This window comes from Rattus norvegicus, chromosome 6 (genome assembly GCF_021556685.1).
Source record: "Rattus norvegicus strain SHRSP/BbbUtx chromosome 6, alternate assembly SHRSP_T2T, whole genome shotgun sequence".
Lineage (NCBI taxonomy): Eukaryota > Metazoa > Chordata > Mammalia > Rodentia > Muridae > Rattus > Rattus norvegicus.
Window position 1 is genome coordinate 120065090 of NC_141539.1, and position 24772 is coordinate 120089861.

Sequence of the window (24772 nt, forward strand, 5' to 3'; positions counted from 1 at the left end):
AGAAGAGTGGTTCCATGTGGCAAAAATGAAGCCCAACCCCACAGTGACACACTTCTTCTAACACCTACTCGAAAGGCCACACCTCCTAATAGTGTGACTCCCTGGACCAAGCATATTCAAACCATCATTCATCTGTAGTTTCCATCATAGCCTTGATAAGTAAATTCTTGATTTGGGCTTTGCATTTTCTTTGCACAATCACCATTGTAGTGAAAGAAAATGCCAGGAGCTTTAACACTTAAAGATGTTTATTTTATGCATCAGCTTCAACAACTTCAACATATACCACTTCCTACCCACACAGGGACAGGGAAATCTTACTCAATGAGACTGTTACTTGTGTAACTCCTTCCTTTTAGAACTTCCTAGCATGGGACCAAGTCAGTGATGATAAGCATAATGCTATTTTTATGTGTGGTTTGTAGAAAGGTGAAAGTATTTCTGGTAATATAAGAGGAGGCAAAGAAATAAGAAATATGAATGACAAAAATGATAAAATCAGTGAAGTCACTCTTTTCTGCAGAACCTATAGCCAGACATTTTTCAAATTACTTATTAACATTCAAAAAGCTTATACTATGCACTTGCTGATTATAATGAGTAACTTTATCTTACTTTCGTGCAAACCTAATAGTATATTTTTTACATCTTGTCATCAAGAATGAAAATTAAGTAATATTTTATAATATGTACATAAATTTGAATTCTAGCAATCATTCCTCTTGTTAATAATATGGGTCCTTCTTTATTTCAGAATCAGAGATAGGCTGTATGTAACATATAAAAAATGTTACTTTTTAGTCTCAATCATATATAATGTCTAATATATGCTATTTAAGCAGTAACTTATTATGTGACAAATGCCATTTTGAATTTTGAATTTCCATACACAGTGCTCTGAGAAATGTCACCTCATTCTTACAGAACAAGTGATATGTTATTTATGTAAGTCATATATTGTCATGCCTGACAACGATGTCCAGAACTCTACTGACTGCTTTGAGTAGTCAACAAAATACAGATATTAAAGTAGATAAGTGAAAACCAAAAAGCAATATTTTTTCATTGTTGTCTTTAATTCCATGATTTAAACAAATATGGTACTTTCTATTACTAATTCTTGATAGACAATTAAATTAGTAATGCAATTTTCTCCTCCCAAATGGTAAATGAAGAGATATGACTATCTCTTGAGCATATTATTATATTTGATTTTAGTGTAACTCTTGTACAAATACAATAATAAACATTTCTCAGGTAGCATGTTATATTATCTACATATTTACAATAATAAATAGCTGATGGTTCTCAACTTCTACAGTGTGTAATATAAGCTAAAATATTTCTATTATTTTATCACTTCTGTGAGATTTGTCTAATGGAGTAAAAGATAAACTGTTTCAGGTTTTTTTTTTTATTAACATGAGTATTTCTTATTTACATTTCGAGTGTTATTCCCTTTCCCGGTTTCCGGGCAAACATCCCCCTCCCCCCTCCCCTTCTTTATGGATGTTCCCCTCCCCATCCTCCCCCCCTTGCCGCCCTCCCCCCAAAAATCTAGTTCACTGGGGGTTCAGTCTTAGCAGGACCCAGGGCTTCCCCTTCCACTGGTGCTCTTACTAGGATATTCATTGCTACCTATGAGGTCAGAGTCCAGGGTCAGTCCATGTATAGTCTTTAGGTATTGGCTTAGTCCCTGGAAGCTCTGGTTGTTTGGCATTGTTGCTCATAAGGGTTCTCAAGCCCCTTCAAGCTCTTCCAGTCCTTTCTCTGATTCCTTCAACGGGGGACCTATTCTCAGTTCAGTGGTTTGCTGCTGGCATTCGCCTCGGTATTTGCTGTATTCTGGCTGTGTTTTAAAAACATAAGTTGTCAGCCTCTTCTAATCCATCCATCACACATAGTTAAATAGTTGGTCAGAAAGAGAGAGTATAAATTAAAGTATGAATTCACTGAAAACAATATGGTAAATGAGGATAATACAGAGAAAAAGAAAAGGAGAAGATGAAAAATTTAAAAGTAACAAAATGTGAAATGGTAGAGGCAGAAAAGTAGACGAAAAAGGTTAATTGTCTTCAGGTGGATATAGTCACAGGTCCAATACATATTACATATGTTTATATATCATTCACACACATGCATAACATATATCTGTAATTATTTACTCAGGACATTGCCCAAGGATACCCAAGGTATACTAAGGCAGAGTATGATGTTTTTCAAGGGCCCAGTGGAAATCAAAGAAAGTTATAGCAGAATAAAGCATGACTTTTGAGAAAAAGTAACTGGTTTGTCTGTCTCTTCATGTCACTTTGACCAGTTCATCTAACCTAACTTTCAAGGACTTATGAAGAAACCTTTATGCAAACAATCATGCATAAGAAGAATATCATAGAATGAAACGAGATCGGCCTTATGAAAAGCATATTGAAATGCATTATGCATCTGTTCTGTAAATCCCCAATCTCCTGCCTCAGCAGCCCTGGGTGAAAAGCTTCTCCCATACACCATTTCCTGTGAGATGGTGAAGTTTTGCAGCTGGGGTGCAAAGACTCTCACCATGATTGGCCTGGAGTGTTTGCTGAGAATATATTAAGATGAGAATATTCTAAGTTTATTTAACTTTCTTAAACTTTCCAACTTTTTCTCATTCCATTTTTCATACCTGGTTGTGTGTCATCTAAATCTTATATTCTTCAAACACCAGGACAGTCTATAAACCTGAGCAATCAGGCATCAAACTTGAGAAAATTTGCTTACTGCCTGAAAAAGAAATTGATCTCCGTCAAGTAGATTCACAGATTGAAAGGATTTTTAAAAATACTTTGCAATTAGCAAATGGGACTAATTCCATTTATGCACAAAGAAACTAAATAATTTAATCTTGAGAACCACCACAGAAGAATTTTGAATTTCATAGTTTTGTTATACAAAGATATGTAAGAAAAATGCAGATGCAAAGGGTACATTGTATCGATGGTTGTTAAGGTCATCATGGCCATCTAAGATAGATAAAATTAATTCACAGGTTTATATAGAACAATGATTTTCATATTAAATAGCTTTAAGTTTCAATATTCTGCTACCTTCAGTGAATTCTGGAGTTTGCAGAGTACACTTTGATCACTAGCAAAAGTTTCTTTGTATTTATGGTCATAGTAAAAATTGCTGCATTGGGTGTTGGGAAGAATCAAAGAAAGAGACGTAATCATACTTCTAACCACCTAAGGGAGAGAAAGCACCCAAGAAAAAGGATTTGGAAACTGGAGCCATGACTCAATGACATAAACTGCCTGAGTTTCCAGCACGACTTTGGATCCACAACAGCAATGTAAAATGCTAGGTGTGCTTTGCCTGTAATCTGAGTGCTGGGTTAGGAGAGGCTGGTAAACACCCTGAAATCTCTGGTAAGCCAGTCTAAAAATTTGATAAGGTGAAAGGGTAAAGACCTTCCATTTCAAAAATTCATGTGGAGAGCAATAGAAGAGGATACCCACTGTCAGCTTCTGGCTATCATAAATGTGAACATGCACCCACATACCACAAACAGAAGCAAAACGTAAAATCACAAAGAATGACAGTTCTATACTACTTTGCATTGAAACCAGAAGAAATTCACCTCTCAAAACAGGGACTAAAAATAGTATAAATTTTGGCTACTTCTATTACAAATCTTATACATTTACATATATATGTAACTTATAAAATTATAAGGATGACTTGAATTTACTGTTTAATAGTATATACATTTTTTATAAGGCTGTAACAATTACTCACATTTGCTTTACTGTAATCAGGTTCCATTGCTTTGCCGAGACCTTGAGGACAAAGAAATCCTAATCTTTTTGAACTGTGATAATAGAAATGAGTGACTTAGAAGCCCGTGTAGAAGAAAGACACTGCAGAAAGACCAAAAAGACCTAAAATGTTTTTCAGAATTTCTTGATATCTGGCCAAATTTTCATTATAAAAGCCCATATCTAAAGTATGTGTAAGCAGAGTGGGTCTGGCTCTATCATGAACAAAAATCTTCAAAATGGGCTGGAGAAGTGTGCTGTTATCTTGATAACTAAAATAAGCATCAGCATTCTACACGAGTTTTGCAAGGCAACATTATCGTTTATTGGCAGTGGGTAATGCTGCTTTCAGATCAGGTTCTGTGCTGGTTTCTAACATTCGAAGTTCTCACAGTGACATTGTCCAGGAGCATATGCCTTCTTCATTACAGGAAGCATTACGGTACTTACAGACGCATATGGCCTGTTAAAATCGAAAGTTAGAATATTATGGAAACTAGGATTTTTCTGCTAACTAAACTTATGTGCTGAGCTGTGAAGAACCATCTTTGGGAGTTAAAAATAGATGCAGGGTGTCTTTTCACTCGGCTCCCTCAAAAAAGTACTCTGCGGAAGGCTGAGGATAGCAGGATCTACCCCTCTCCCTTTGAGCTGACCTGCACTGTTTCTGAAAAGTGTACAAGCCTGATGACATCACAATGTCACTGCTTGTTGAGTCATCTACACAAAGGCTGTGGCACTGGGTTGTCCTCCCTAGTCTTGAGACTTTTTTAAAGGAAGAGTTGAATTTGCTGTTGTATCTAAAACTGGATAAAGTTTCTCCCAGCATACATTCCTTAATGAATGATTATTCTTAAAAAGAAGGGTCTTCACATTCTCCACTTGTGTGTGGAAACTAACTGAATGCTAAGAAAGTGTGGTCAGCTCAGAATGTTAATTGTCTCTCTTTCCAAATTAGTACATAATCCCTATGTTTAGTAAAGATTTAGTTAGTTAGCTTTGGTTTTGACCGTGTACATATGTGAGTGTATACCACATGTGTGGTGATGACTGTGGAATCCAGAAGATGGCTTCAAGTTCTCCTGGAAGTGCATTTAGAGATGCTTGTGATCTGCTTTGTATGTCCTGGGATCCAAGCACCAGTCCCATGTGATAACACTTGTGCCTGAACTAATAGACCATCTCTTCAGTCGCCCTATACATCATCTAAAAGCATTTACAAAGGTAAGTATAAGTCATTTTAATTTTGACATCAGTAAATTTATGTTTATTTTTTATTCTCTATTACATAATAACCATTTTTTCAGGCTTTTGTGATTCATTTTGTTATGATCCCCATGAAGAATGGACTTTCTATCTCATTTGAAAGGTGGGTAGGATAAGAAATTATATCTAATTCTAAAGGTCGCATTTTTCTATCATATAAACACATTTCACTGCATATTTCAATATATTATTGTGTATTATAAATAATTGTTTTCATCTTGAATATTCAGATTTTTTAAAATTTGTTCTTATCCCAACAAATCAGCATAACAGTTGGCAACAAAGGAGAATACATATGAATAATACTAAACATCTTTTATAGGAAAGATGAAAGTAATTTCAAATGAATGTTTTTTCCAGAATTGTAAGATTAAATAGAATTTTTAAACTGAAAGTATATCATAAACTGGCTGTGAACTAATTGTGATTTTAATGTACACTAAATGTAAATGAGTGTCGTGATGAAATCATATATGTATAAGAATATAACAATAATTAATGAAAATAGGTTATGGATATGAAAGAGAACAAAGACTCTTACACAGAAGGTTTTGGAGGGGAAAGGAAAATTATATAATTATATTGAATTATCAAAAAATAAAGGAAGTAATTTTGAAACTCTATTGGAAAACATCAGATTTTTAATTTTACAAGGTACTTACTACCATTTCATAGTGCTCATTTACATATTTGATATTTGTACAAATAAATATATACATATGGTTCAAAAGAAGGCTCAAAAATTATGTTAACACCTCAACACAGAGTTATACATATAAGAAGCCACTGAAAAAGAAGTGAAGATGAGATAAATTTTTATGACAAAATGTGATAAGTTAATTCCTAATTTTTTTTTACTTTTTTCTTACACACATTTTTTTAAATTGATTATTTCATTTCAGTTAAGTGGAATATCTGTTTTATAACATTGGCTGAGAAATTTAATGCTGTAACCACCTCCATTGTAGGTGAACAAGGGGTTTTGGGTTCACTAGTTTATCAGGAGGAAGAAGAAGCAGAAGCAAAGAAGGTGGAGGAGGAGGAGAACGGAAAGAAGGGGAGAAAGTGGAGGAAGAGAAGGAAGGGGAGGGAGATGAGGAGAAGGAGAAGGAGGAGGAGGAGGAGGAGGAGAAGAAGAAAAGTTGTTGATGATAAAGATAGATAAATGGATATACAAATAGATCATAGATAAAAATGTTAGGTAAGAGATGGATACATAGATGACAAATAATTAAACACTTGTAACTATGTTACTAAGCTACACTGTATACAACTTTATTCCCTGATTAATATTTATCAGGATTTATCTTAAGTAATTTTTAAAAAGAAATGACTTAATTTATGTGTGGAATCAAATACTGGAAGAATAGTGTTAAGCTATAGTTATTTTGGTGGTGGTCTTCATATTTGGAAACATGTTTAAGGAAAGAAATTCCAGGAAGATGGAGAAGAGTTAGAATGAAGTCTGTGTAAATTGGGGCTGGTCAAACATAGAAGTAAGCACACTAGGTAATATTAGCCTTATTCCCTACTATAAATGATTATCAGATCAGAAGCATTTTGTTTTGTTTTTGGTTTGTCTTTTGAAATGTAAACATGAAGAATATAAAAATGGAGCCAATAAGTACATAGTTCAAAAGTCTTGTACCTTCAGGGTTCCAGATTCTGAAATTTTATTATACTAATAAAAATAATATGGTAAGACAAACCCTCTATTATTTGGACTAAACCCTCAGTTACTATCTTCCTACTATCTTCTCTACCATGAATTGGACCATGGCATAGTATAAACATGTATCAAAATTAATGTCTTGCTGCCCATTCATGTATGCTGTGTCTGAAATCTCCATATCACATCTTGCTTGGTATGTGGGAGTTTGAGACTGATTCCATAAGAAGCCCACTCCTGTGAGTACTGGCTTCTATCTTTTATCTCATGCTAAGTGTGTCATCTATTGTGTCCCCAACTCACTTCCTGTAAAACAAAAGATGTGGAACATATTATATGATTTATTTATTTTCACCTCTTGGTTGCCTAATCTATAATTAATTGTTCAGGAAAAATATTCATTATATATATAATATATATCATATATGTATATAAATATATATGTTTGAAATTAAACTCTTCAATTAAAATATGTGGGAAATCCATATAACTGCAAAAATGCATGAAATTTTTCTAGTTCTGCACTTTTACAAGAATATACTCTCCAAAAAGCATGTAGTGCTTTAAGTAAACACACAAGTAAAGTAATTAAAGTATTCTGTTATGCCTGTATAACAAAATTCGAATTGATGTTTAAATATAAACACTTAACCTGAGGTATCAGACCTGAAAGCAACTAAATAACCAACATAACTGACAAACAGATTCTAGATGATGTGACCTTTGGAAAACATCTGTAACTCTAAGCTCTACACACACGTACATAATTTCCAATAGTGCTTTTCGACTGGAGCATCAGAATCCTCTGGTTGATTTTACCATCACAGAGTATTTTTCCTGGATCCGAATGCCTGCGGTAGCCCATGCTGTTTAAAATATTTTACTTGTATTTATCCCATGTTTTGCTTTGTATCATCCCAAGAGAATTTTCACAGACTCTTATTACTTCCCAATACGAGTTATACATTCCTTTTTTTTGTCTTTTTTTTTTTTTATTAACTTGAGTATTTCTTATATACATTTCGAGTGTTATTCCCTTTCCCGGTTTCCGGGCAAACATCCCCCTCCCCCCTCCCCTTCCTTATGGGTGTTCCCCTCCCAACCCTCCCCCCATTACCACCCTCCCCCCATAGACTAGCTCACTGGGGGTTCAGTCTTAGCAGGACCCAGGGATTCCCCTTCCACTGGTGCTCTTACTAGGATATTCATTGCTACCTATGGGGTCAGAGTCCAGGGTCAGTCCATGTAAAGTCTTTAGGTAGTGGCTTAGTCCCTGGAAGCTCTGGTTGCTTGGCATTGTTGTACTTTTGGGGTCTCGAGCCCCTTCAAGCTCTTCCAGTTCTTTCTCTGATTCCTTCAATAGGGGACCTATTCTCAGTTCAGTGGTTTGCTGCTGGCATTCGCCTCTATATTTGCTGTATTCTGGCTGTGTCTCTCAGGAGCGATCTACATCCGGCTCCTGTCGGTCTGCACTTCTTTGCTTCATCCATCTTGTCTAATTGGGTGGCTGTATATGTATGGGCCACATGTGGGGCAGGCTCTGAATGGGTGTTCCTTCAGTCTCTGTTTTAATCTTTGCCTCTCCCTTCCCTGCCAAGGGTATTCTTTTTCCTCATTTAAAGAAGGAGTGAAGCATTCACATTTTGATCATCCGTCTTGAGTTTCGTTTGTTCTAGGGATCTAGGGTAATTCAAGCATTTGGGCTAATAGCCACTTATCAATGAGTGCATACCATGTATGTCTTTCTGTGATTGGGTTAGCTCACTCAGGATGATATTTTCCAGTTCCAACCATTTGCCTACGAATTTCATAAACTCGTTGTTTTTGATAGCTGAGTAATATTCCATTGTGTAGATGTACCACATTTTCTGTATCCATTCCTCTGTTGAAGGGCATCTGGGTTCTTTCCATTTTCTGGCTATTATAAATAAGGCTGCGATGAACATAGTGGAGCACGTGTCTCTTTTATATGTTGAGGCATCTTTTGGGTATATGCCCAAGAGAGGTATAGCTGGATCCTCAGGCAGTTCAATGTCCAATTTTCTGAGGAACCTCCAGACTGATTTCCAGAATGGTTGTACCAGTCTGCAATCCCACCAACAATGGAGGAGTGTTCCTCTTTCTCCACATCCTCGCCAGCATCTGCTGTCACCTGAGTTTTTGATCTTAGCCACACATTCTCACTGGTGTGAGGTGAAATCTCAGGGTTGTTTTGATTTGCATTTCCCTTATGACTAAAGATGTTGAACATTTCTTTAGGTGTTTCTCAGCCATTCGGCATTCCTCAGCTGTGAATTCTTTGTTTAGCTCTGAACCCCATTTTTTAATAGGGTTATTTGTTTCCCTGCGGTCTAACTTCTTGAGTTCTTTGTATGTTTTGGATATAAGGCCTCTATCTGTTGTAGGATTGGTAAAGATCTTTTCCCAATCTGTTGGTTGCCGTTTTGTCCTAACCACAGTGTCCTTTGCCTTACAGAAGCTTTGCAGTTTTATGAGATCCCATTTGTCGATTCTTGATCTAAGAGCATAAGCCATTGGTGTTTTGTTCAGGAAATTTTTTCCATTGCCCATGTGTTCCAGATGCTTCCCTAGTTTTTCTTCTAGTAGTTTGAGTGTGTCTGGTTTGATGTGGAGGTCCTTGATCCACTTGGACTTAAGCTTTGTACAGGGTGATAAGCATGGATCGATCTGCATTCTTCTACATGTTGCCCTCCAGTTGAACCAGCACCATTTGCTGAAAATGCTATCTTTTTTCCATTGGATGGTTTTGGCTCCTTTGTCAAAAATCAAGTGACCATAGGTGTGTGGGTTCATTTCTGGGTCTTCAATTCTATTCCATTGGTCTATCTGTCTGTCTCTGTACCAATACCATGCAGTTTTTATCACTATTGTTCTGTAATACTGCTTGAGTTCAGGGATAGTGATTCCCCCTGAAGTCCTTTTATTGTTGAGGATAGCTTTAGCTATCCTGGATTTTTTGTTATTCCAGATGAATTTGCAAATTGTTCTGTCTAACTCTTTGAAGAATTGGATTGGTATTTTGATGGGGATTGCATTGAATCTGTAGATTGCTTTTGGTAAAATGGCCATTTTTACTATATTAATCCTGCCAATCCATGAGCATGGGAGATCTTTCCATCTTCTGAGGTCTTCTTCAATTTCTTTCCTCAGTGTCTTGAAGTTCTTATTGTACAGATCTTTTACTTGCTTGGTTAAAGTCACACCGAGGTACTTTATATTATTTGGGTCTATTATGAAGGGTGTCGTTTCCCTAATTTCTTTCTCGGCTTGTTTCTCTTTTGTATAGAGGAAGGCAACTGATTTAAGTGATTTAATTTTATACCCAGCCACTTTGCTGAAGTTGTTTATCAGCTTTAGTAGTTCTCTGGTGGAACTTTTGGGATCACTTAAATATACTATCATGTCGTCTGCAAATAGTGATATTTTGACCTCTTCTTATCCGATCTGTATCCCCTTGATCTCCTTTTGTTGTCTGATTGCTCTGGCTAGAACTTCAAGAACTATATTGAATAAGTAGGGAGAGAGTGGGCAGCCTTGTCTAGTCCCTGATTTTAGTGGGATTGCTTCAAGTTTCTCTCCATTTAGTTTAATGTTAGCAACTGGTTTGCTGTATATGGCTTTTACTATGTTTAGGTATGGGCCTTGAATTCCTATTCTTTCCAGGACTTTTATCATGAAGGGGTGTTGAATTTTGTCAAATGCTTTCTCAGCATCTAATGAAATGATCATGTGGTTCTGTTCTTTCAGTTTGTTTATAAAATGGATCACGTTGATGGTTTTCCGTATATTAAACCATCCCTGCATGCCTGGGATGAAGCCTACTTGATCATGGTGGATGATTGTTTTGATGTGCTCTTGAATTCGGTTTGCCAGAATTTTATTGTGTATTTTTGCGTCGATATTCATAAGGGAAATTGGTCTGAAGTTCTCTTTCTTTGTTGTGTCTTTGTGTGGTTTAGGTATAAGAGTAATTGTGGCTTCGTAGAAGGAATTCGGTAGGGCTCCATCTGTTTCAATTTTGTGGAATAGTTTGGATAATATTGGTATGAGGTCTTCTATGAAGGTTTGATAGAACTCTGCACTAAACCCGTCTGGACCTGGGCTCTTTTTGGTTGGGAGACCTTTAATGACTGCTTCTATTTCCTTAGGAGTTATGGGGTTGTTTAACTGGTTTATCTGTTCCTGATTTAACTTCGATTCCTGGTATCTGTCTAGGAAATTGTCCATTTCCTGAAGATTTTCAAATTTTGTTGAATATAGGTTTTTATAGTAAGATCTGATGATTTTTTGAATTTCCTCTGAATCTGTAGTTATGTCTCCCTTTTCATTCCTGATTTTGTTAATTTGGACACACTCTCTCTGTCCTCTCGTTAGTCTGGCTAAGGGTTTATCTATCTTGTTGATTTTCTCAAAGAACCAACTTTTGGTTCTGTTGATTCTTTCTATGGTCCTTTTTGTTTCTACTTGGTTGATTTCAGCTCTGAGTTTGATTATTTCCTGCCTTCTACTCCTCCTGGGTGTACTTGCTTCTTTTTGTTCTAGAGCTTTTAGGTGTGCTGTCAAGCTGCTGATATGTGCTCTTTCCTGTTTCTTTCTGCAGGCACTCAGCGCTATGAGTTTTCCTCTTAGCACAGCTTTCATTGTGTCCCATAAGTTTGAGTATGTTGTATCTTCATTTTCATTAAATTCTAAAAAGTTTTTAATTTCTTTCTTTATTTCTTCCTTGACCAGTTTATCATTGAGTAGAGCATTGTTCAATTTCCACGTATATGTGGGCTTTCTTCCCTTATTGTTATTGAAGACCAGTTTTAGGCCGTGGTGGTCCGATAGCACGCATGGGATTATTTCTATCTTTCTGTACCTGTTGAGGCCCGTTTTTTGACCAATTATATGGTCAATTTTGGAGAAAGTACCATGAGGAGCTGAGAAGAAGGTATATCCTTTTGCTTTAGGATAGAATGTTCTATAAATATCCGTTAAGTCCATTTGGCTCATGACTTCTCTTAGTCTGTCTACATCACTGTTTAATTTCTGTTTCCATGATCTGTCCATTGATGAGAGTGGGGTGTTGAAATCTCCCACTATTATTGTGTGAGGTGCAATGTGTGTTTTGAGCTTTAGTAAGGTTTCTTTTACGTATGTAGGTGCCCTTGTATTTGGGGCATAGATATTTAGGATTGAGAGTTCATCTTGGTTGATTTTTCCTTTGATGAATATGAAGTGTCCTTCCTTATCTTTTTTGATGACTTTTAGTTGGAAATTGATTTTATTTGATATTAGAATGGCTACTCCAGCTTGCTTCTTCTGACCATTTGCTTGGAAAGTTGTTTTCCAGCCTTTCACTCTGAGGTAGTGTCTGTCTTTGTCTCTGAGGTGTGTTTCCTGTAGGCAGCAGAATGCAGGGTACTCGTTGCGTATCCAGTTTGTTAATCTATGTCTTTTTATTGGGGAGTTGAGGCCATTGATATTGAGAGATATTAAGGAATAGTGATTATTGCTTCCCTTTATATTCATATTTGGATATGAGGTTATGTTTGTGTGCTTTCATTCTCTTTGTTTTGTTGCCAAGACGATTAGTTTCTTGCTTCTTCTAGGGTATAGCTTGCCTCCTTATGTTGGGCTTTACCATTTATTTTCCTTTGTAGTGCTGGATTTGTAGAAAGATATTGTGTAAATTTGGTTTTGTCATGGAATATCTTGGTTTCTCCATCAATGTTAATTGAGAGTTTTGCTGGATACAGTAACCTGGGCTGGCATTTGTGTTCTCTTAGGGTCTGTATGACATCAGTCCAGGATCTTCTGGCCTTCATAGTTTCTGGCGAGAAGTCTGGTGTGATTCTGATAGGTCTCCCTTTATATGTTACTTGACCTTTTTCCCTTACTGCTTTTAATATTCTTTCTTTATTTTGTGCGTTTGGTGTTTTGACAATTATGTGACGGGAGGTGTTTCTTTTCTGGTCCAATCTATTTGGAGTTCTGTAGGCTTCCTGTATGTCTATGGGTATCTCTTTTTTTAGGTTAGGGAAGTTTTCTTCTATGATTCTGTTGAAGATATTTACTGGTCCTTTGAGCTGGGAGTCTTCACTCTCTTCTATACCTATTATCCTTAGGTTTGATCTTCTCATTGAGTCCTGGATTTCCTGTATGTTTTGGACCAGTAGCTTTTTCCGCTTTACATTATCTTTGACAGTTGAGTCAATGATTTCTATGGAATCTTCTGCTCCTGAGATTCTCTCTTCCATCTCTTGTGTTCTGTTGGTGAAGCTTGTATCTACAGCTCCTTGTCTCTTCTTTTGGTTTTCTATATCCAGGGTTGTTTCCATGTGTTCTTTCTTGATTGCTTCTATTTCCATTTTTAATTCCTTCAACTGTTTGATTGTGTGTTCCTGGAATTCTTTCAGGGATTTTTGCGATTCCTCTCTGTAGGCTTTTACTTGTTTATTAATGTTTTCCTGTGCTTCCCTAGGTGTGTTCATGTCTTTCTTGAAGTCCTCCAGCATCATGATCAAATATGATTTTGAAACTAGATCTTGCTTTTCTGGTGTGTTTGGATATTCCATGTTTGTTTTGGTGGGAGAATTGGGCTCCGATGATGGCATGTAGTCTTGGTTTCTGTTGCTTGGGTTCCTGCGCTTGCCTCTCGCCATCAGATTATCTCTAGTGTTACTTTGTTCTGCTATTTCTGACAGTGGCTAGACTGTCCTATAAGCCTGTGTGTCAGGAGTGCTGTAGACCTGTTTTCCTCTCTTTCAGTCAGTTATGGGGACAGAGTGTTCTGCTTTCGGGCGTGTAGTTTTTCCTCTCTACAGGTCTTCAGCTGTTCCTGTGGGCCTGTGTCTTGAGTTCACCAGGCAGCTTTCTTGCAGCAGAAAATTTGGTCTTACCTGTGGTCCCGAGGCTCAGGTTTGCTCGTGGGGTGCTGCCCAGGGGCTCTCTGCAGCGGCAGCAACCAGGAAGACCTGTGCCACCCCTTCTGGGAGCTTCAGTGCACCAGGGTTCCAGATGGTCTTTGGCTTTTTCCTCTGGCGTCCGAGATGTGTGTGCAGGGAGCAGTCTCTTCTGGTTTCCCAGGCTTGTCTGCCTCTCTGAAGGTTTAGCTCTCCCTCCCACGGGATTTGGGTGCAGAGAACTGTTTATCCGGTCTGTTTCCTTCAGGGTCCGGCGGTGTCTCTGGCAGGGGTCCTGCTGCTCCTGGGCCCTCCCCCACGGGAGCCCAGAGGCCTTATACAGTTTCCTCTTGGGCCAGGGATGTGGGCAGGGGTGAGCAGTGTTGGTGGTCTCTTCCGCTCTGCAGCCTCAGGAGTGCCCACCTGACCAGGCGGTTGGGTCTCTCTCTCACCGGGTCTGCATCAGACATCTTTTTGAAGATGTAAGAATACATATGATTAAGGCCTCTGATGTCTGCCCATCTTTATCCAGGAGTTTTCTATCAAGTGATTCTATATTTAGCAAATTTTCTGGTGGTCTTGATAGCAAACCAAAGGGATCCAGACCTCTGAAGCCGGGAGGCGCGGAGTGGCTTACCCAGACCGCTGCAGGACGTCCGGAGCTCAGAGAAGGAGGAGGAGCAGCGGGTGGAAGAGAAAAAGGAAGGACAGGAGGAGCGAGTTATACATTCCTAATTGGGTCCTTCTAAAACTCTCTCTCTCTCTCTCTCTCTATATATATATATATATATATATATATATATATATATATATATATATATATGCACATTATGTGTACACATACTGCACGTGATTTATAATCTGGATAATACTAATCATATATTTAATGTATTTTATAAGGTTAGCTACTGTGTCTTCAGCAAATTCAAAACAGCCCATGCTATTCTTAAGAGGAATTTAGGATAGAAACTCCCCAGCATGCCTTTGTATATATCTCATTACAGTGTTATGTCTAGTCTAAAGTGGACATTGAACCTAAAAGTAAAAAGACATTAACATTATCAAAGATATAAATACAAATTCCAAATTAATATCTGTTTGTTATATGCTACATGAATTTTAATCATAAGATGAAGAGTCCTAAATGGCCTAGAAACTCAATATGTTATTTAAATTTAACACAAAGTATTTTATATAGAAGACCATGCTTACTCTAGATCTTGATTTTTTTTGATAAAAATATGTTTATATCAAATTAAATATCATTGATATAATTAAAATTGTAAGGCCAAATAAGTATTTGAAGTTATGCATTATCAGGACACAAACGCTCTTGCTTGAAAAATGTGCTATAAAATTTGTGAGGAAAGTTTACATTTACATATCAGTGTACAAAAGAAGTCATAGAGAAAAATCACATATTATAAGACAAGAAAACAAAATTCTTTAGAGTAATATGGTTTGAAACCAATCATCATGAATACAACTTGATTGCAATTTCCACTCATACTTAAAAAGTAAACCAACAACAAAATCAAAATATCTTTTTTCTACCACCACACATTTCTTCGTGTCTACTTTTTCTATTCATTGTTGCTGTCGTGAACTATTTTATTTACTTACATTTCCAATATTGTCCGGCTTCCTGGTCCCCTCTCCATGAGCACCCTACTCCATCCCGCATTCCCTTTGCCTCTAAGAGGGTGCTCACCCCCACAACCACCCACTCCCACCTCAGTCCTGTAGCATCCCACTTCTCTGGGGCATCAAAACTTCACAGGACCAAGTGCATCCCTTTCTACTAAGGGCCGAAAAGCAATCCTTTGCTATTTAGGTAGAGGGGACCAATGACCTAGCCCATGAATGATCTTTGCTTGATGGCTTAGTCCCAGGGAACTCTTAGAGGTCCAGTTAGAAATTGTTGTTCTTCCTATGGGGATGCTATCCCCTTCAGCTCCTTTAGTTTTTCCCCAGCTCTTCCAAAATCATCCCCAGCCTCATTCCAATGATTAGCTGTATCTGTGTCTGGTAGAGGTGCTGGTAGAACCTCTCAGAGGACAGCTGTATCAGGCTCCTGTCTTCAAGCACTTCTTGGCATCAGTGGAAGTGCCAGGGTTTGGTGTGTACAGATGGGATGAATCACAAATTGGGGCCAGTCTCTGGATGACCTTTTCTTCAGTCTCTGCTTCATTATTATAACTCCATTTCCTTTAGACAGGAACTATTTTGGGGAAAATATTTTGAGATGGGTGGGTGGTCCCATCACTCAACTGGGAGCCATGTCTCTCTACTGGAGATGGTCTCTTCAACTTCTGCCTCCCCCACTGTTGGGCATTTCAGCTAATGTGCCATTGGATTCTGGGAGCTTCTCACATCCCCGGTGTCAGGGACTATCTAATGGATTCCCTTGCCCCCAACAGAAACTGCTGCACATTTCTATTCTTTCTCCTGGCCCTCTGGTCTTCTCTTCTGTCACCCCCCCATACCTGATCCTTCTCCCCTTATCCCCCACTCCCACCCATGTCTCACCCTCCCTCTGCCTCCCATGATTATTCTATTCCCCTTCTCAGTGGGACTGAATCATCTACACTTGGGCCTTTCTTCTTGTTAAGCTTCATATGGTCTGTGAGTTGTATCATGGGTATTTCAAAGTTAAACATCTCAAAGAAATTCCTTCTTTGTTCTTTTTCTTCTCTCCATTCCTCCTTCTCATTCTTAGTTCCAATAAATATTTTCAGAACCTAGACATTTCTCAGATAAGTACCTATTGTCTTATAAACATGTGCTTGTGTTTTGATTAAAATTTGAATTTTTAAACACTGGATTAAGTTCTACCCCTGTTTCATAATTTTAAAGCACATTTAGTATCAGATTTTTTCTACCTTTTGTGTTTCATCTTTTTTTTTAACTCTGCCAGACTTTTAAATATTCTGCAGACAATTAAAAGCTTGGTAATTTTTCATGTCTTTACATTTTGTAATTGATATATATGACTCTAGTGGATTTTTTCAGTCCAAGAAATATATTGTATAGATGTACCAAAATAACATAATGAGACCCATTATTTTTTAAATTGATGCACTAATAAAAATCCTTAAGTATCTGTCTTAATACAAAAAGAATGAGTTTTAACTAATGAATACATTCTGCCTGACCTGATAGCTCCCAGAGGATAGGCTTGTTGACATAATGAGACAGCAATTACTTGATGACATTTATTGTAAGTGAATCTTTAACAGTTTGGTTAAAAGCAGTGTCTTAAAACACACATATCTCATCCTGCCTACATTTCAAGATTGGAACACGGAGAATTCTCTCTCTAGCTAACACAGATATGTCCAAACTTGGATATATTTGTTCTTTCGTGTGTTTGTAAAAGCATTATCTGCCTTGTTGGCAAACTTTGTATGCCTATGATAAACATGTCTGAATCGTGCAGTGGCGAGATCATTTTAAGCAATCTGTGCTGAATTCCTTTTTCTCAGTCTGTATTACAATCAGAAAGTCAGATCTTACTTTTGCCACAGAACTTCCTATGATGCAGATAGACAGAACCTGCTTACAGTTTTCACTCAAACTTTATAAATACCTATGCTCTATTACACATTCATGAGAAGGACCACGCAATCCTCAAAGTAGAAAGTGATAAGGGGAAACATTTCAGGAAATACAACATAACAATAGAAAACAGAACAGAAGGAGGGTAAAGAACAGAGAAGGAGAGAGAGAAAATGTAGGGAGCGGGCAAAGGGAGTGGGAGAGAGCTTCATAGATTCTTTTCATTCAAGTGTGTAAGTACAGTTATAGACATAGATCCACTTTAAAGATGCAAGTCTTCAGCACCTAGAGATTTCTCAATGCCAGGAGAGAAATGCCTGCATGATATACCACAGAAAGCAAACTCCGGGGTCTCTAGCTACACTTGTGTCAAATAGCAACAACTATGAATGGCCCACAAACTTGTAAGCTAATCAACATAAATAGGAAAAAATATAGATAAAATTTCTTCAAGCACATTGCTTACCAAGGAAGGTGACAACAGTAACATAAACTACATTTTAATACATTTGTACTGTGTGTGTGTGTGTGCGTGTGTGTGCGTGCTTGCGTGTGTGTGTGTGTGTGCATGCTTGCGTGTGTGTGTGTGCGTGCTTGCGTGTGTGTGTGTGCGTGCTTGCGTGTGTGTGTGTGCGTGCTTGTGTGTGTGTGTGTGTGCGTGCTTGCGTGTGTGTGTGTGCGTGCTTGTGTGTGTGTGTGTGCGTGCTTACGTGTGTGTGTGTGTGCGTGTGTGTGCGTGCTTGCGTGTGTGTGTGTGTGCGTGCTTGCGTGTGTGTGTGTGCGTGCTTGCGTGTGTGTGTGTGCGTGCTTGCATGTGTGTGTGTGCGTGCTTGCGTGTGTGTGTATGTGTGTGTGTGCTTGCGTGTGTGTGTGTGTGTGTGTGCTTGCGTGTGTGTGTGTGCATACATGCACATATGAACATGTTCTGTTGTGGGGTTATATGATTGTGGACATGCAAACATCATAAGGCAACTTGTGTCGATAGGTTCTCTGTTTCTCCCTTTAGGGTCCCAGGCATCAAAATCAGTTCAGTCTGTTCTGCCATCTAGCACTTTCAACAGCTGTGTCATCTAATACAGCTACGATGCAGACCTTATATAATGTTTGAAAGAAATTGGGAGAGCGACTTTTCATAGGGAGTGTGGTGAGTATTGTGTGGACTGAGCTGGCCTAAAACTTTTTATGTTGCCTGAAGATTACTTGAACTTCAAGTCCTCTTGCCTCTAAGGAAGGTAGGTGCTAGGAGGCAGCGAACCAGCAATCAGCAAGGACACCTCATTTCAAAGAAAACAAAAAGAATAAACAAATAGTTAAAAATATTTGTTCTGTGTATAAGAAACAATGATTCCAAATTACTATTTCTTTCAGTTCTAGGGGCTGATCCCGTGTCTATAGCACATGCTGGCACTGGCTCCTTTGTGCTCCTAAGCTTGAGTCCCAGCCCAAGAGTAGGACCTTAATCGAATACACATTGTTTAAACATATATTTAGGCAACAGTAGAGTTATATCCTGCCTTGTAGGTGCTTTTGTCTTTGTAGGACATGGTTTCCTGGGGATGTGGTGGTATTCATCATGTGGCCCGACACTGGATTGTAGCATTCAAGCTTTAGAGAGACGGACAGTTTTCAATCGTATTTCTCTTTTTGTCCATCTTCTCTCACATTCTGAGGTCATGCCCTGATCCACAGTCATGAGAGTCTACTGTCGAAACTGTATTGTGTTTAACAACTCCTATCAGGACTAAAATTCCAAATAAATTTGCAGTGTCTGGTGTGAGCAGATTCTCTAAGAGATACTGATAAGACGGAAAAAAGTGTAGTGGGAACCAATGCCAGTGTGAAATTCTTCTCTCAGAAACTTTGAATTGTGGACAAAAGGGTTCATGTGAATATTTAGGAAACAGAAGGCAAAACCAAAGATACATTCTGTGATATAATACCTCTCGTTATTGTAGCAAACATCTGAAATTATCAGTTTTCTAAAGATGGTGATCCTTTTGTTCTGTTTTCCTGCCCAGGGCCACTAAGAGTAGCTTGTACAGCAGATACCATCTAACTGCGTTTTGTCCAGCAATCTGTGCAGGTAAATATCCATGGCATGCCAGCCTTAACGACAAATCCCTATCTTGTTATCTGTTTTAAATACTAGACAGACTCTATGGAAACTATGGATTTTGTTTATTTTGGTTTCGTGAGCCACAGTCTCAGGTAGCTCCGGCTGGAAGAACACATGGTCTGAGGTAGAAGATTACCATGAAATTCTGATTTGTCTGACTCTTAAAACTTTTCTGATTATAGGCATTCACCATCATGCGTGACTTAAATGGTGCTGAGATCAAACACAGGGCCATGAACATGGTAGGCTACATTTCTATCGATTGAACCCCATCCATAGCCGGACTCTTGCACATTTTCTTGGGTTCACCTTAGCAATCTGCAAACTATAGCAGCATGTCTGACAAATACTAAGGACTTTTCTTTTTTCCGGGAAAATATAATTCTCCACTTGCTCTGTATCCTTCATGAATTAAACCTTTAAATCCTGGCTGGTGTATTTACCAAAAAATAAAGTCAGAGGCAATAACAAGGAACACTGGTAAAAAGAGACATGGTCTCTCCAGAGGTGATTAATAGCTTTGCCATGCAAGTTCTGGAAAAGTCAAAAGAAAAGAACCTTTGAAAGCTACTATTGTTGAAGATCCTGTGGATACAGTGACAGTTACTTCCCACAGACAATGAGATGTGTGTAACAACCAAGGGTTGGTGAAAATGAATAAAAGCTAAATCTGAAATTTTAGTAAAATTATATATTCAATTAGGCTAAAATCACATGCCTATCAATTCTGCTGTTTCAAAGAATGTGTTGAATAGAAGCTGCCTTCCCCCAAGCCAGCAAGCAACCCTTTCTCTCTTCGCTACCAAGCTGCAGTGCCTCCTGGTTGCCAGATGCATGAGGTACTTGATCTAACCCTAAGGTGTTGAGAGCCACAACAGATGGAACTTAGACAACCGATATGAGCTTCAGAAGAACCCAGACGGGACCTCAGCTCCAAACAATAAGCAAATTTTTCTTGAGGTATAAAATCCATGTGCTTACATATAAGTATGTCTCTCATTATCTAGTTGATTCATTATTTATTTTTTAAAAAAGAAAACAAAATGCAAATAACCACATCAGACAGTCCCTTTGGGTTCATGCCGTAGGCAAACTAAAAGCAGGTACAGAGTTGTCTAGGTACAGAGACCCTCTAAACTTTTGCATCAATTATCTTCATATGTAGAAATAATTCTATAACAAACATCGAAGCGAAAGCTGACAAGACATTTTAATCTATTAATTTAAGATACATGTTAAGAACACTGACTCTGAATCCAAGTTTCCATATAATGATTTGTGCAGTCAAATAGAAGTTGTGTCGTAATTTGTCCAAAGATATTAAATTTAACTGGATCAAACTTAAAGGACTAAATATTTCCAATACAAATATGTGAATATTAAACGTAACATTTTAAACAAAATAGTAAAACCATTTAAATATGACAGCAAAACAGAAGCATGTGTAACTCCTTTAACCAAAAAATATTTATGAAATTGGCATGCTAAAATATTTATGATTTTCCCTTAAAAATGATTCAGCTGCATTCTTCTTGAAAAATACATTAAAACTTTCTTTCGAACATATTCAGACATGCAAATTTTCTGATTTAGATCGTCAGAGATATAATGTTCAAATAATGATAATCTTTCCCTAGTGTGATTCTTATGGTACCATTGCTTTTGATGTTGTTGTTGAGACAGGGTCTCGCTATGTATATTGGGCTGATAAGGAACTTAGTTTGTAGACCAGACTGGTTTTCAACTGACAGAAGTTCATTTGGCCTTGAAAGCAGAGTGCTAAAATGTTTCTGTTTTTAATTTTATAAATATTTTTAAATAACATTCTTATAATATCAACTGAGCTAAATAAATCTAGATATGTACACCTATATTTATATCTATATAACAAAGAAAGTGTTGAATGAAAGCAACCTCACCAAAGAAAGCAAGTGCCCCTTTCTTTTTTTCAACAAGCTCGAGAATATATATATATATATATATGTATATTTCTAGTATAATTATATATTATATGTTTATGTGCACACTATATTGATTCTGTATTCAATTCTTAGAATTCGTTATGTTATTGTGTTTTGGAGAAGTATTCAATTTTTTTTCACTATACTCAAGTGAAATTTTATGGAATAATTTGTATTTTTCAGGATATCTCTTGTTACACGGGTATGCAAATGCATTATTTTTCTCTCCCCATCATGGAATTAGATAAGTGTGTAATACTACTGGTAGGAAAGCTTTAAGACAAAAGTTGAAAAATCTACAATGAAAGGGATCAAGTTTAAAGAGTCAATGCACAGTGTAGATATGATTATTGATGTTCCTTTAAAGCTGAAAAACCCTACATCCAGACTAAGCCTGTCTTTCATTTCATCACCATGACAGTATGTACCATTTATAAGAACCCTGATGAAAGCTGAAAACTTCAGAAGTTCTTGGAAATAGCATGCAAATGATTACTAAGTCCAGGTTTTTCTAACTGTATATTCAGATAAAATATTTCAGTCTAAGTGTACTCCTTGGTTCTTGCTTTGATTCTCGAGGCTTGGTGGCTTCAGGTGGATCGTTTTAAAGGAGTCTTTTGAACTTCTGCTTAATATGATTCTCATTTCTTCTCTAAAATTCTTTTCTTAAATGGTTATTTTATTTATTTACATTTCAAATGTTATCCCCCTTCCCAGTTTCTCCTCCACATCATCTCCTCCCTTTCCCTGCCCCTATAAGGGTGCTCCCCGACCCACCCAACCACTCCTGCCTCAGCGACCTAGCTTTCCCTTATCCCGGTTAATCAATCCTCCACAAGACCAAGGGGCTCCATTCACAGTGATGCCGGATAAGGCAATTCTCTGCTACATATCCAGCTGGAGCCATGGGTACCACCTGTGTATTCTTTGATGTTTTCATCCATGGGAGCTTTTGGGGAGGGTTGTTTGGTTGGTTGATATTGTTCTTCCTATGAGACTGCAAACCCTTCAGCTCCTATAGTCCTTGCCCTAACTTCCCGATTGGGGTCCTGGAGTTTAGTCCAATGTTCGGTTGTATATATCTGTATCTGTATTGGTCCGGCTCGGGTCAAGCCTCTAAGAGGACAGCCATACCAGGCTCCAAGCACTTCTTGGCATCAGCAATAGTGTCTGGGTTTGTTTTCTGCAGAAGGGCTGGAGCCCTAGCGAGGGCAGTCTTTGGATGGCCTTTCTTTCAGTCCCTGCTCCACTCTTTGTCCCTTATTTCCTTTTGACAGGAACAATTCTGGATTAATATTTTTGAGGTGGGTGGGTGGTCCCATCCCTCAACTGGCGATTGAACCTATCCATTGGATACGGTCTCTACAGGTTCTATCTCCCACATGTTGGGTATTTTTGGCTAACGTTCTCCCTGTTGGTTTCTGGAAACCTCTTGGGTCCTTTGCAACTGGGACTTTCTAGTGGTTACTCTCATTTGCTACACACCTACCGTCAAATTCCTGTCCTCTCTTTCTCTCCCATCTCCTCCCATATCTGAACTGGCCCCCCTTTTTCCTCCCTCTCATCTCTCCCTCCTACATCCCTCTATGCCCCAGAGATTATTCCCTTCCCCCTACCAAGTAGCACTGTAGCATCCACGATTTGCTGTGATCTTTCTTCTTGGGTTTCATATGGTCTGTGAGGTATATGGTGGGTATGTTGAGCTTCTTTTTGACTAATATTCAGTTATCAGTGAGTATATAGCATGTGTGTTCTTTGTGACTGGGTTACCTCATTCTGGAGGATATTTTCAAGTTCCATCCATTTGCCTAAGAATTTCATGAAATCACTGTGTTTAATAACTGAGTAGTAAAATGCTTAAGCACTCTGCTTGGAGACAGGCTTTCAGTTTTGCATTTCTGTTCATTTCCTGACCCATTCCTCTGCTTAGCACCTGAAGAACCAGTGTGTAAGATAATTGAGAGAAATGAAGGATCGGTACTATTTCATCACTAACCTTCTTGTCTCAGAATTTTGAGCTTTAAGCACAGAATATCATTGACTTATGACTGAGGGAAATGTGGCAACACAAAGAATGTCCTAAACTTACCTTTCAGCTTTTCATTAGCACATCCCATGTGCTTTGGCCTCTCGAAGTCTTCAATGCAATGAATCTTAATATAAGAACCCATGTGCCACATAATTGAAATGAACTCCTTAGCATATTTCCTAAAGAAGTATAATTCAGCTCTTAATCTGCAACATAGGCTGACACAAAATGTACCCAAGCATCACCATCAAAATATAGAGTTCACTCTTATGTACAAACCCACATTGTCCTGAAATGAGGTCCTATCCCCATGGAGACATGAGACATTTGACAAACTGCTTCATAAGCTCCATCATTTTTTCCTATAGTAGAAAAATACTAATGGGTTGATTCTATACTCAATCCACTTTGAAAAGAAAACAGCCACTCCCAGATAGTTGAGAAATTTCTGAGATTGATCATTTGATGAATTAAAAATTGAACACTCTTGAAATAAATTTTTCAGAAGAAAGGAAGAGTACATAAATGCTAGGGAAAACAGTTCATTTTATTATGTTGGATGTTAGAAGTGACAAGAGTCCTTTAAGTGTGTCTTCTGTGTACATCAATGATGATGACTTGGGCGAGAAAAAACTATCTCAACATATAAATTTTGAAACTTTTAATATTTTCCTATTACCTCTTGAGTTGATTTTTACCATTTAGCTTCTTAGGATAATTATTCAAACCTACACTTAATAACCTTGATAAGAAAGGCACATGTTTCAGCCATATACATGACTGTGTAATGATGCAAGATCATCTTAATTCCCTCTCCTTCTGTTTTATTTTCCTTTAGGGGACAACAATTCTAAATGCTTAATTCTGCCTCAGCTGGCGAAAGTTGAATTGCCCTGCTGAAGTCTGGTGCATTCTTCCTCTCCTTGGTGGTCAAGAATAAAATTCCTGTACACTTTTGAAAGTAAATCATTTAAAAAGTGTTAGTGATTTGTGCCCAAAATGGTTTTTCTTATAGAATTGAGCTAAACACAGGGGGATAGATAGGTTACTATTTCCAAAAACCCACTAAAAGGCATAAAATCACACCAAATGATATGTCATTTTACAGATTTCTCTCTTTAACACCATTTTCCCAAAGGCTGCCCTGCTAGTTAAATCAGGGAAAGGAAGTGTGGTCAATTACTTAGAACGTTAGAGAAAGAAGCCCAGAGATCACCGTGGGGCTCAATCAGGTTTATTACCGGAGAGTGAGTAACGGGGATGCTGCAGGTTTGACGAGCCCCCAAGTAACCTCTCTACGGATGCCCGGCTGATCTGGCTCGAGGCCCAACATGTTTTACTATCAGCTCCTCACTCCCTCTGCTTCCCAATAATTCCCAAGTTCCCCATTCTTGCCTGATTTAGTCTTTATAATAACGCCAGGGCTTTTAGGCTTTGCTTGGCATGTTCCTGGCTGACTGACTCTTGA

General features: G+C 38.0%; 1 long non-coding RNA gene across 11 annotated transcripts in view; it reads left to right on the plus strand.

Annotated features, from left to right (window-relative positions):
- The window catches only part of LOC120103596 (uncharacterized), a 38950-nt gene extending 14663 nt beyond the window's left edge, over positions 1-24287 (plus strand). For 2 of the 11 annotated variants that reach the window (XR_015622516.1, XR_015622518.1), the window contains 3 exons: positions 18205-18342; positions 19217-19281; positions 24143-24287. This is a non-coding gene — a long non-coding RNA (uncharacterized LOC120103596). Of the gene's footprint in view, positions 1-4128; positions 5022-5104; positions 5167-18204; positions 18343-19216; positions 19282-19496; positions 19574-20055; positions 20275-24142 lie in introns of those variants that run through there. The other 9 variants (XR_015622525.1, XR_015622519.1, XR_015622523.1 and 6 more) reach the window with 9 other exon arrangements.
- The last annotated feature ends 485 nt before the right edge of the window (positions 24288-24772 follow it).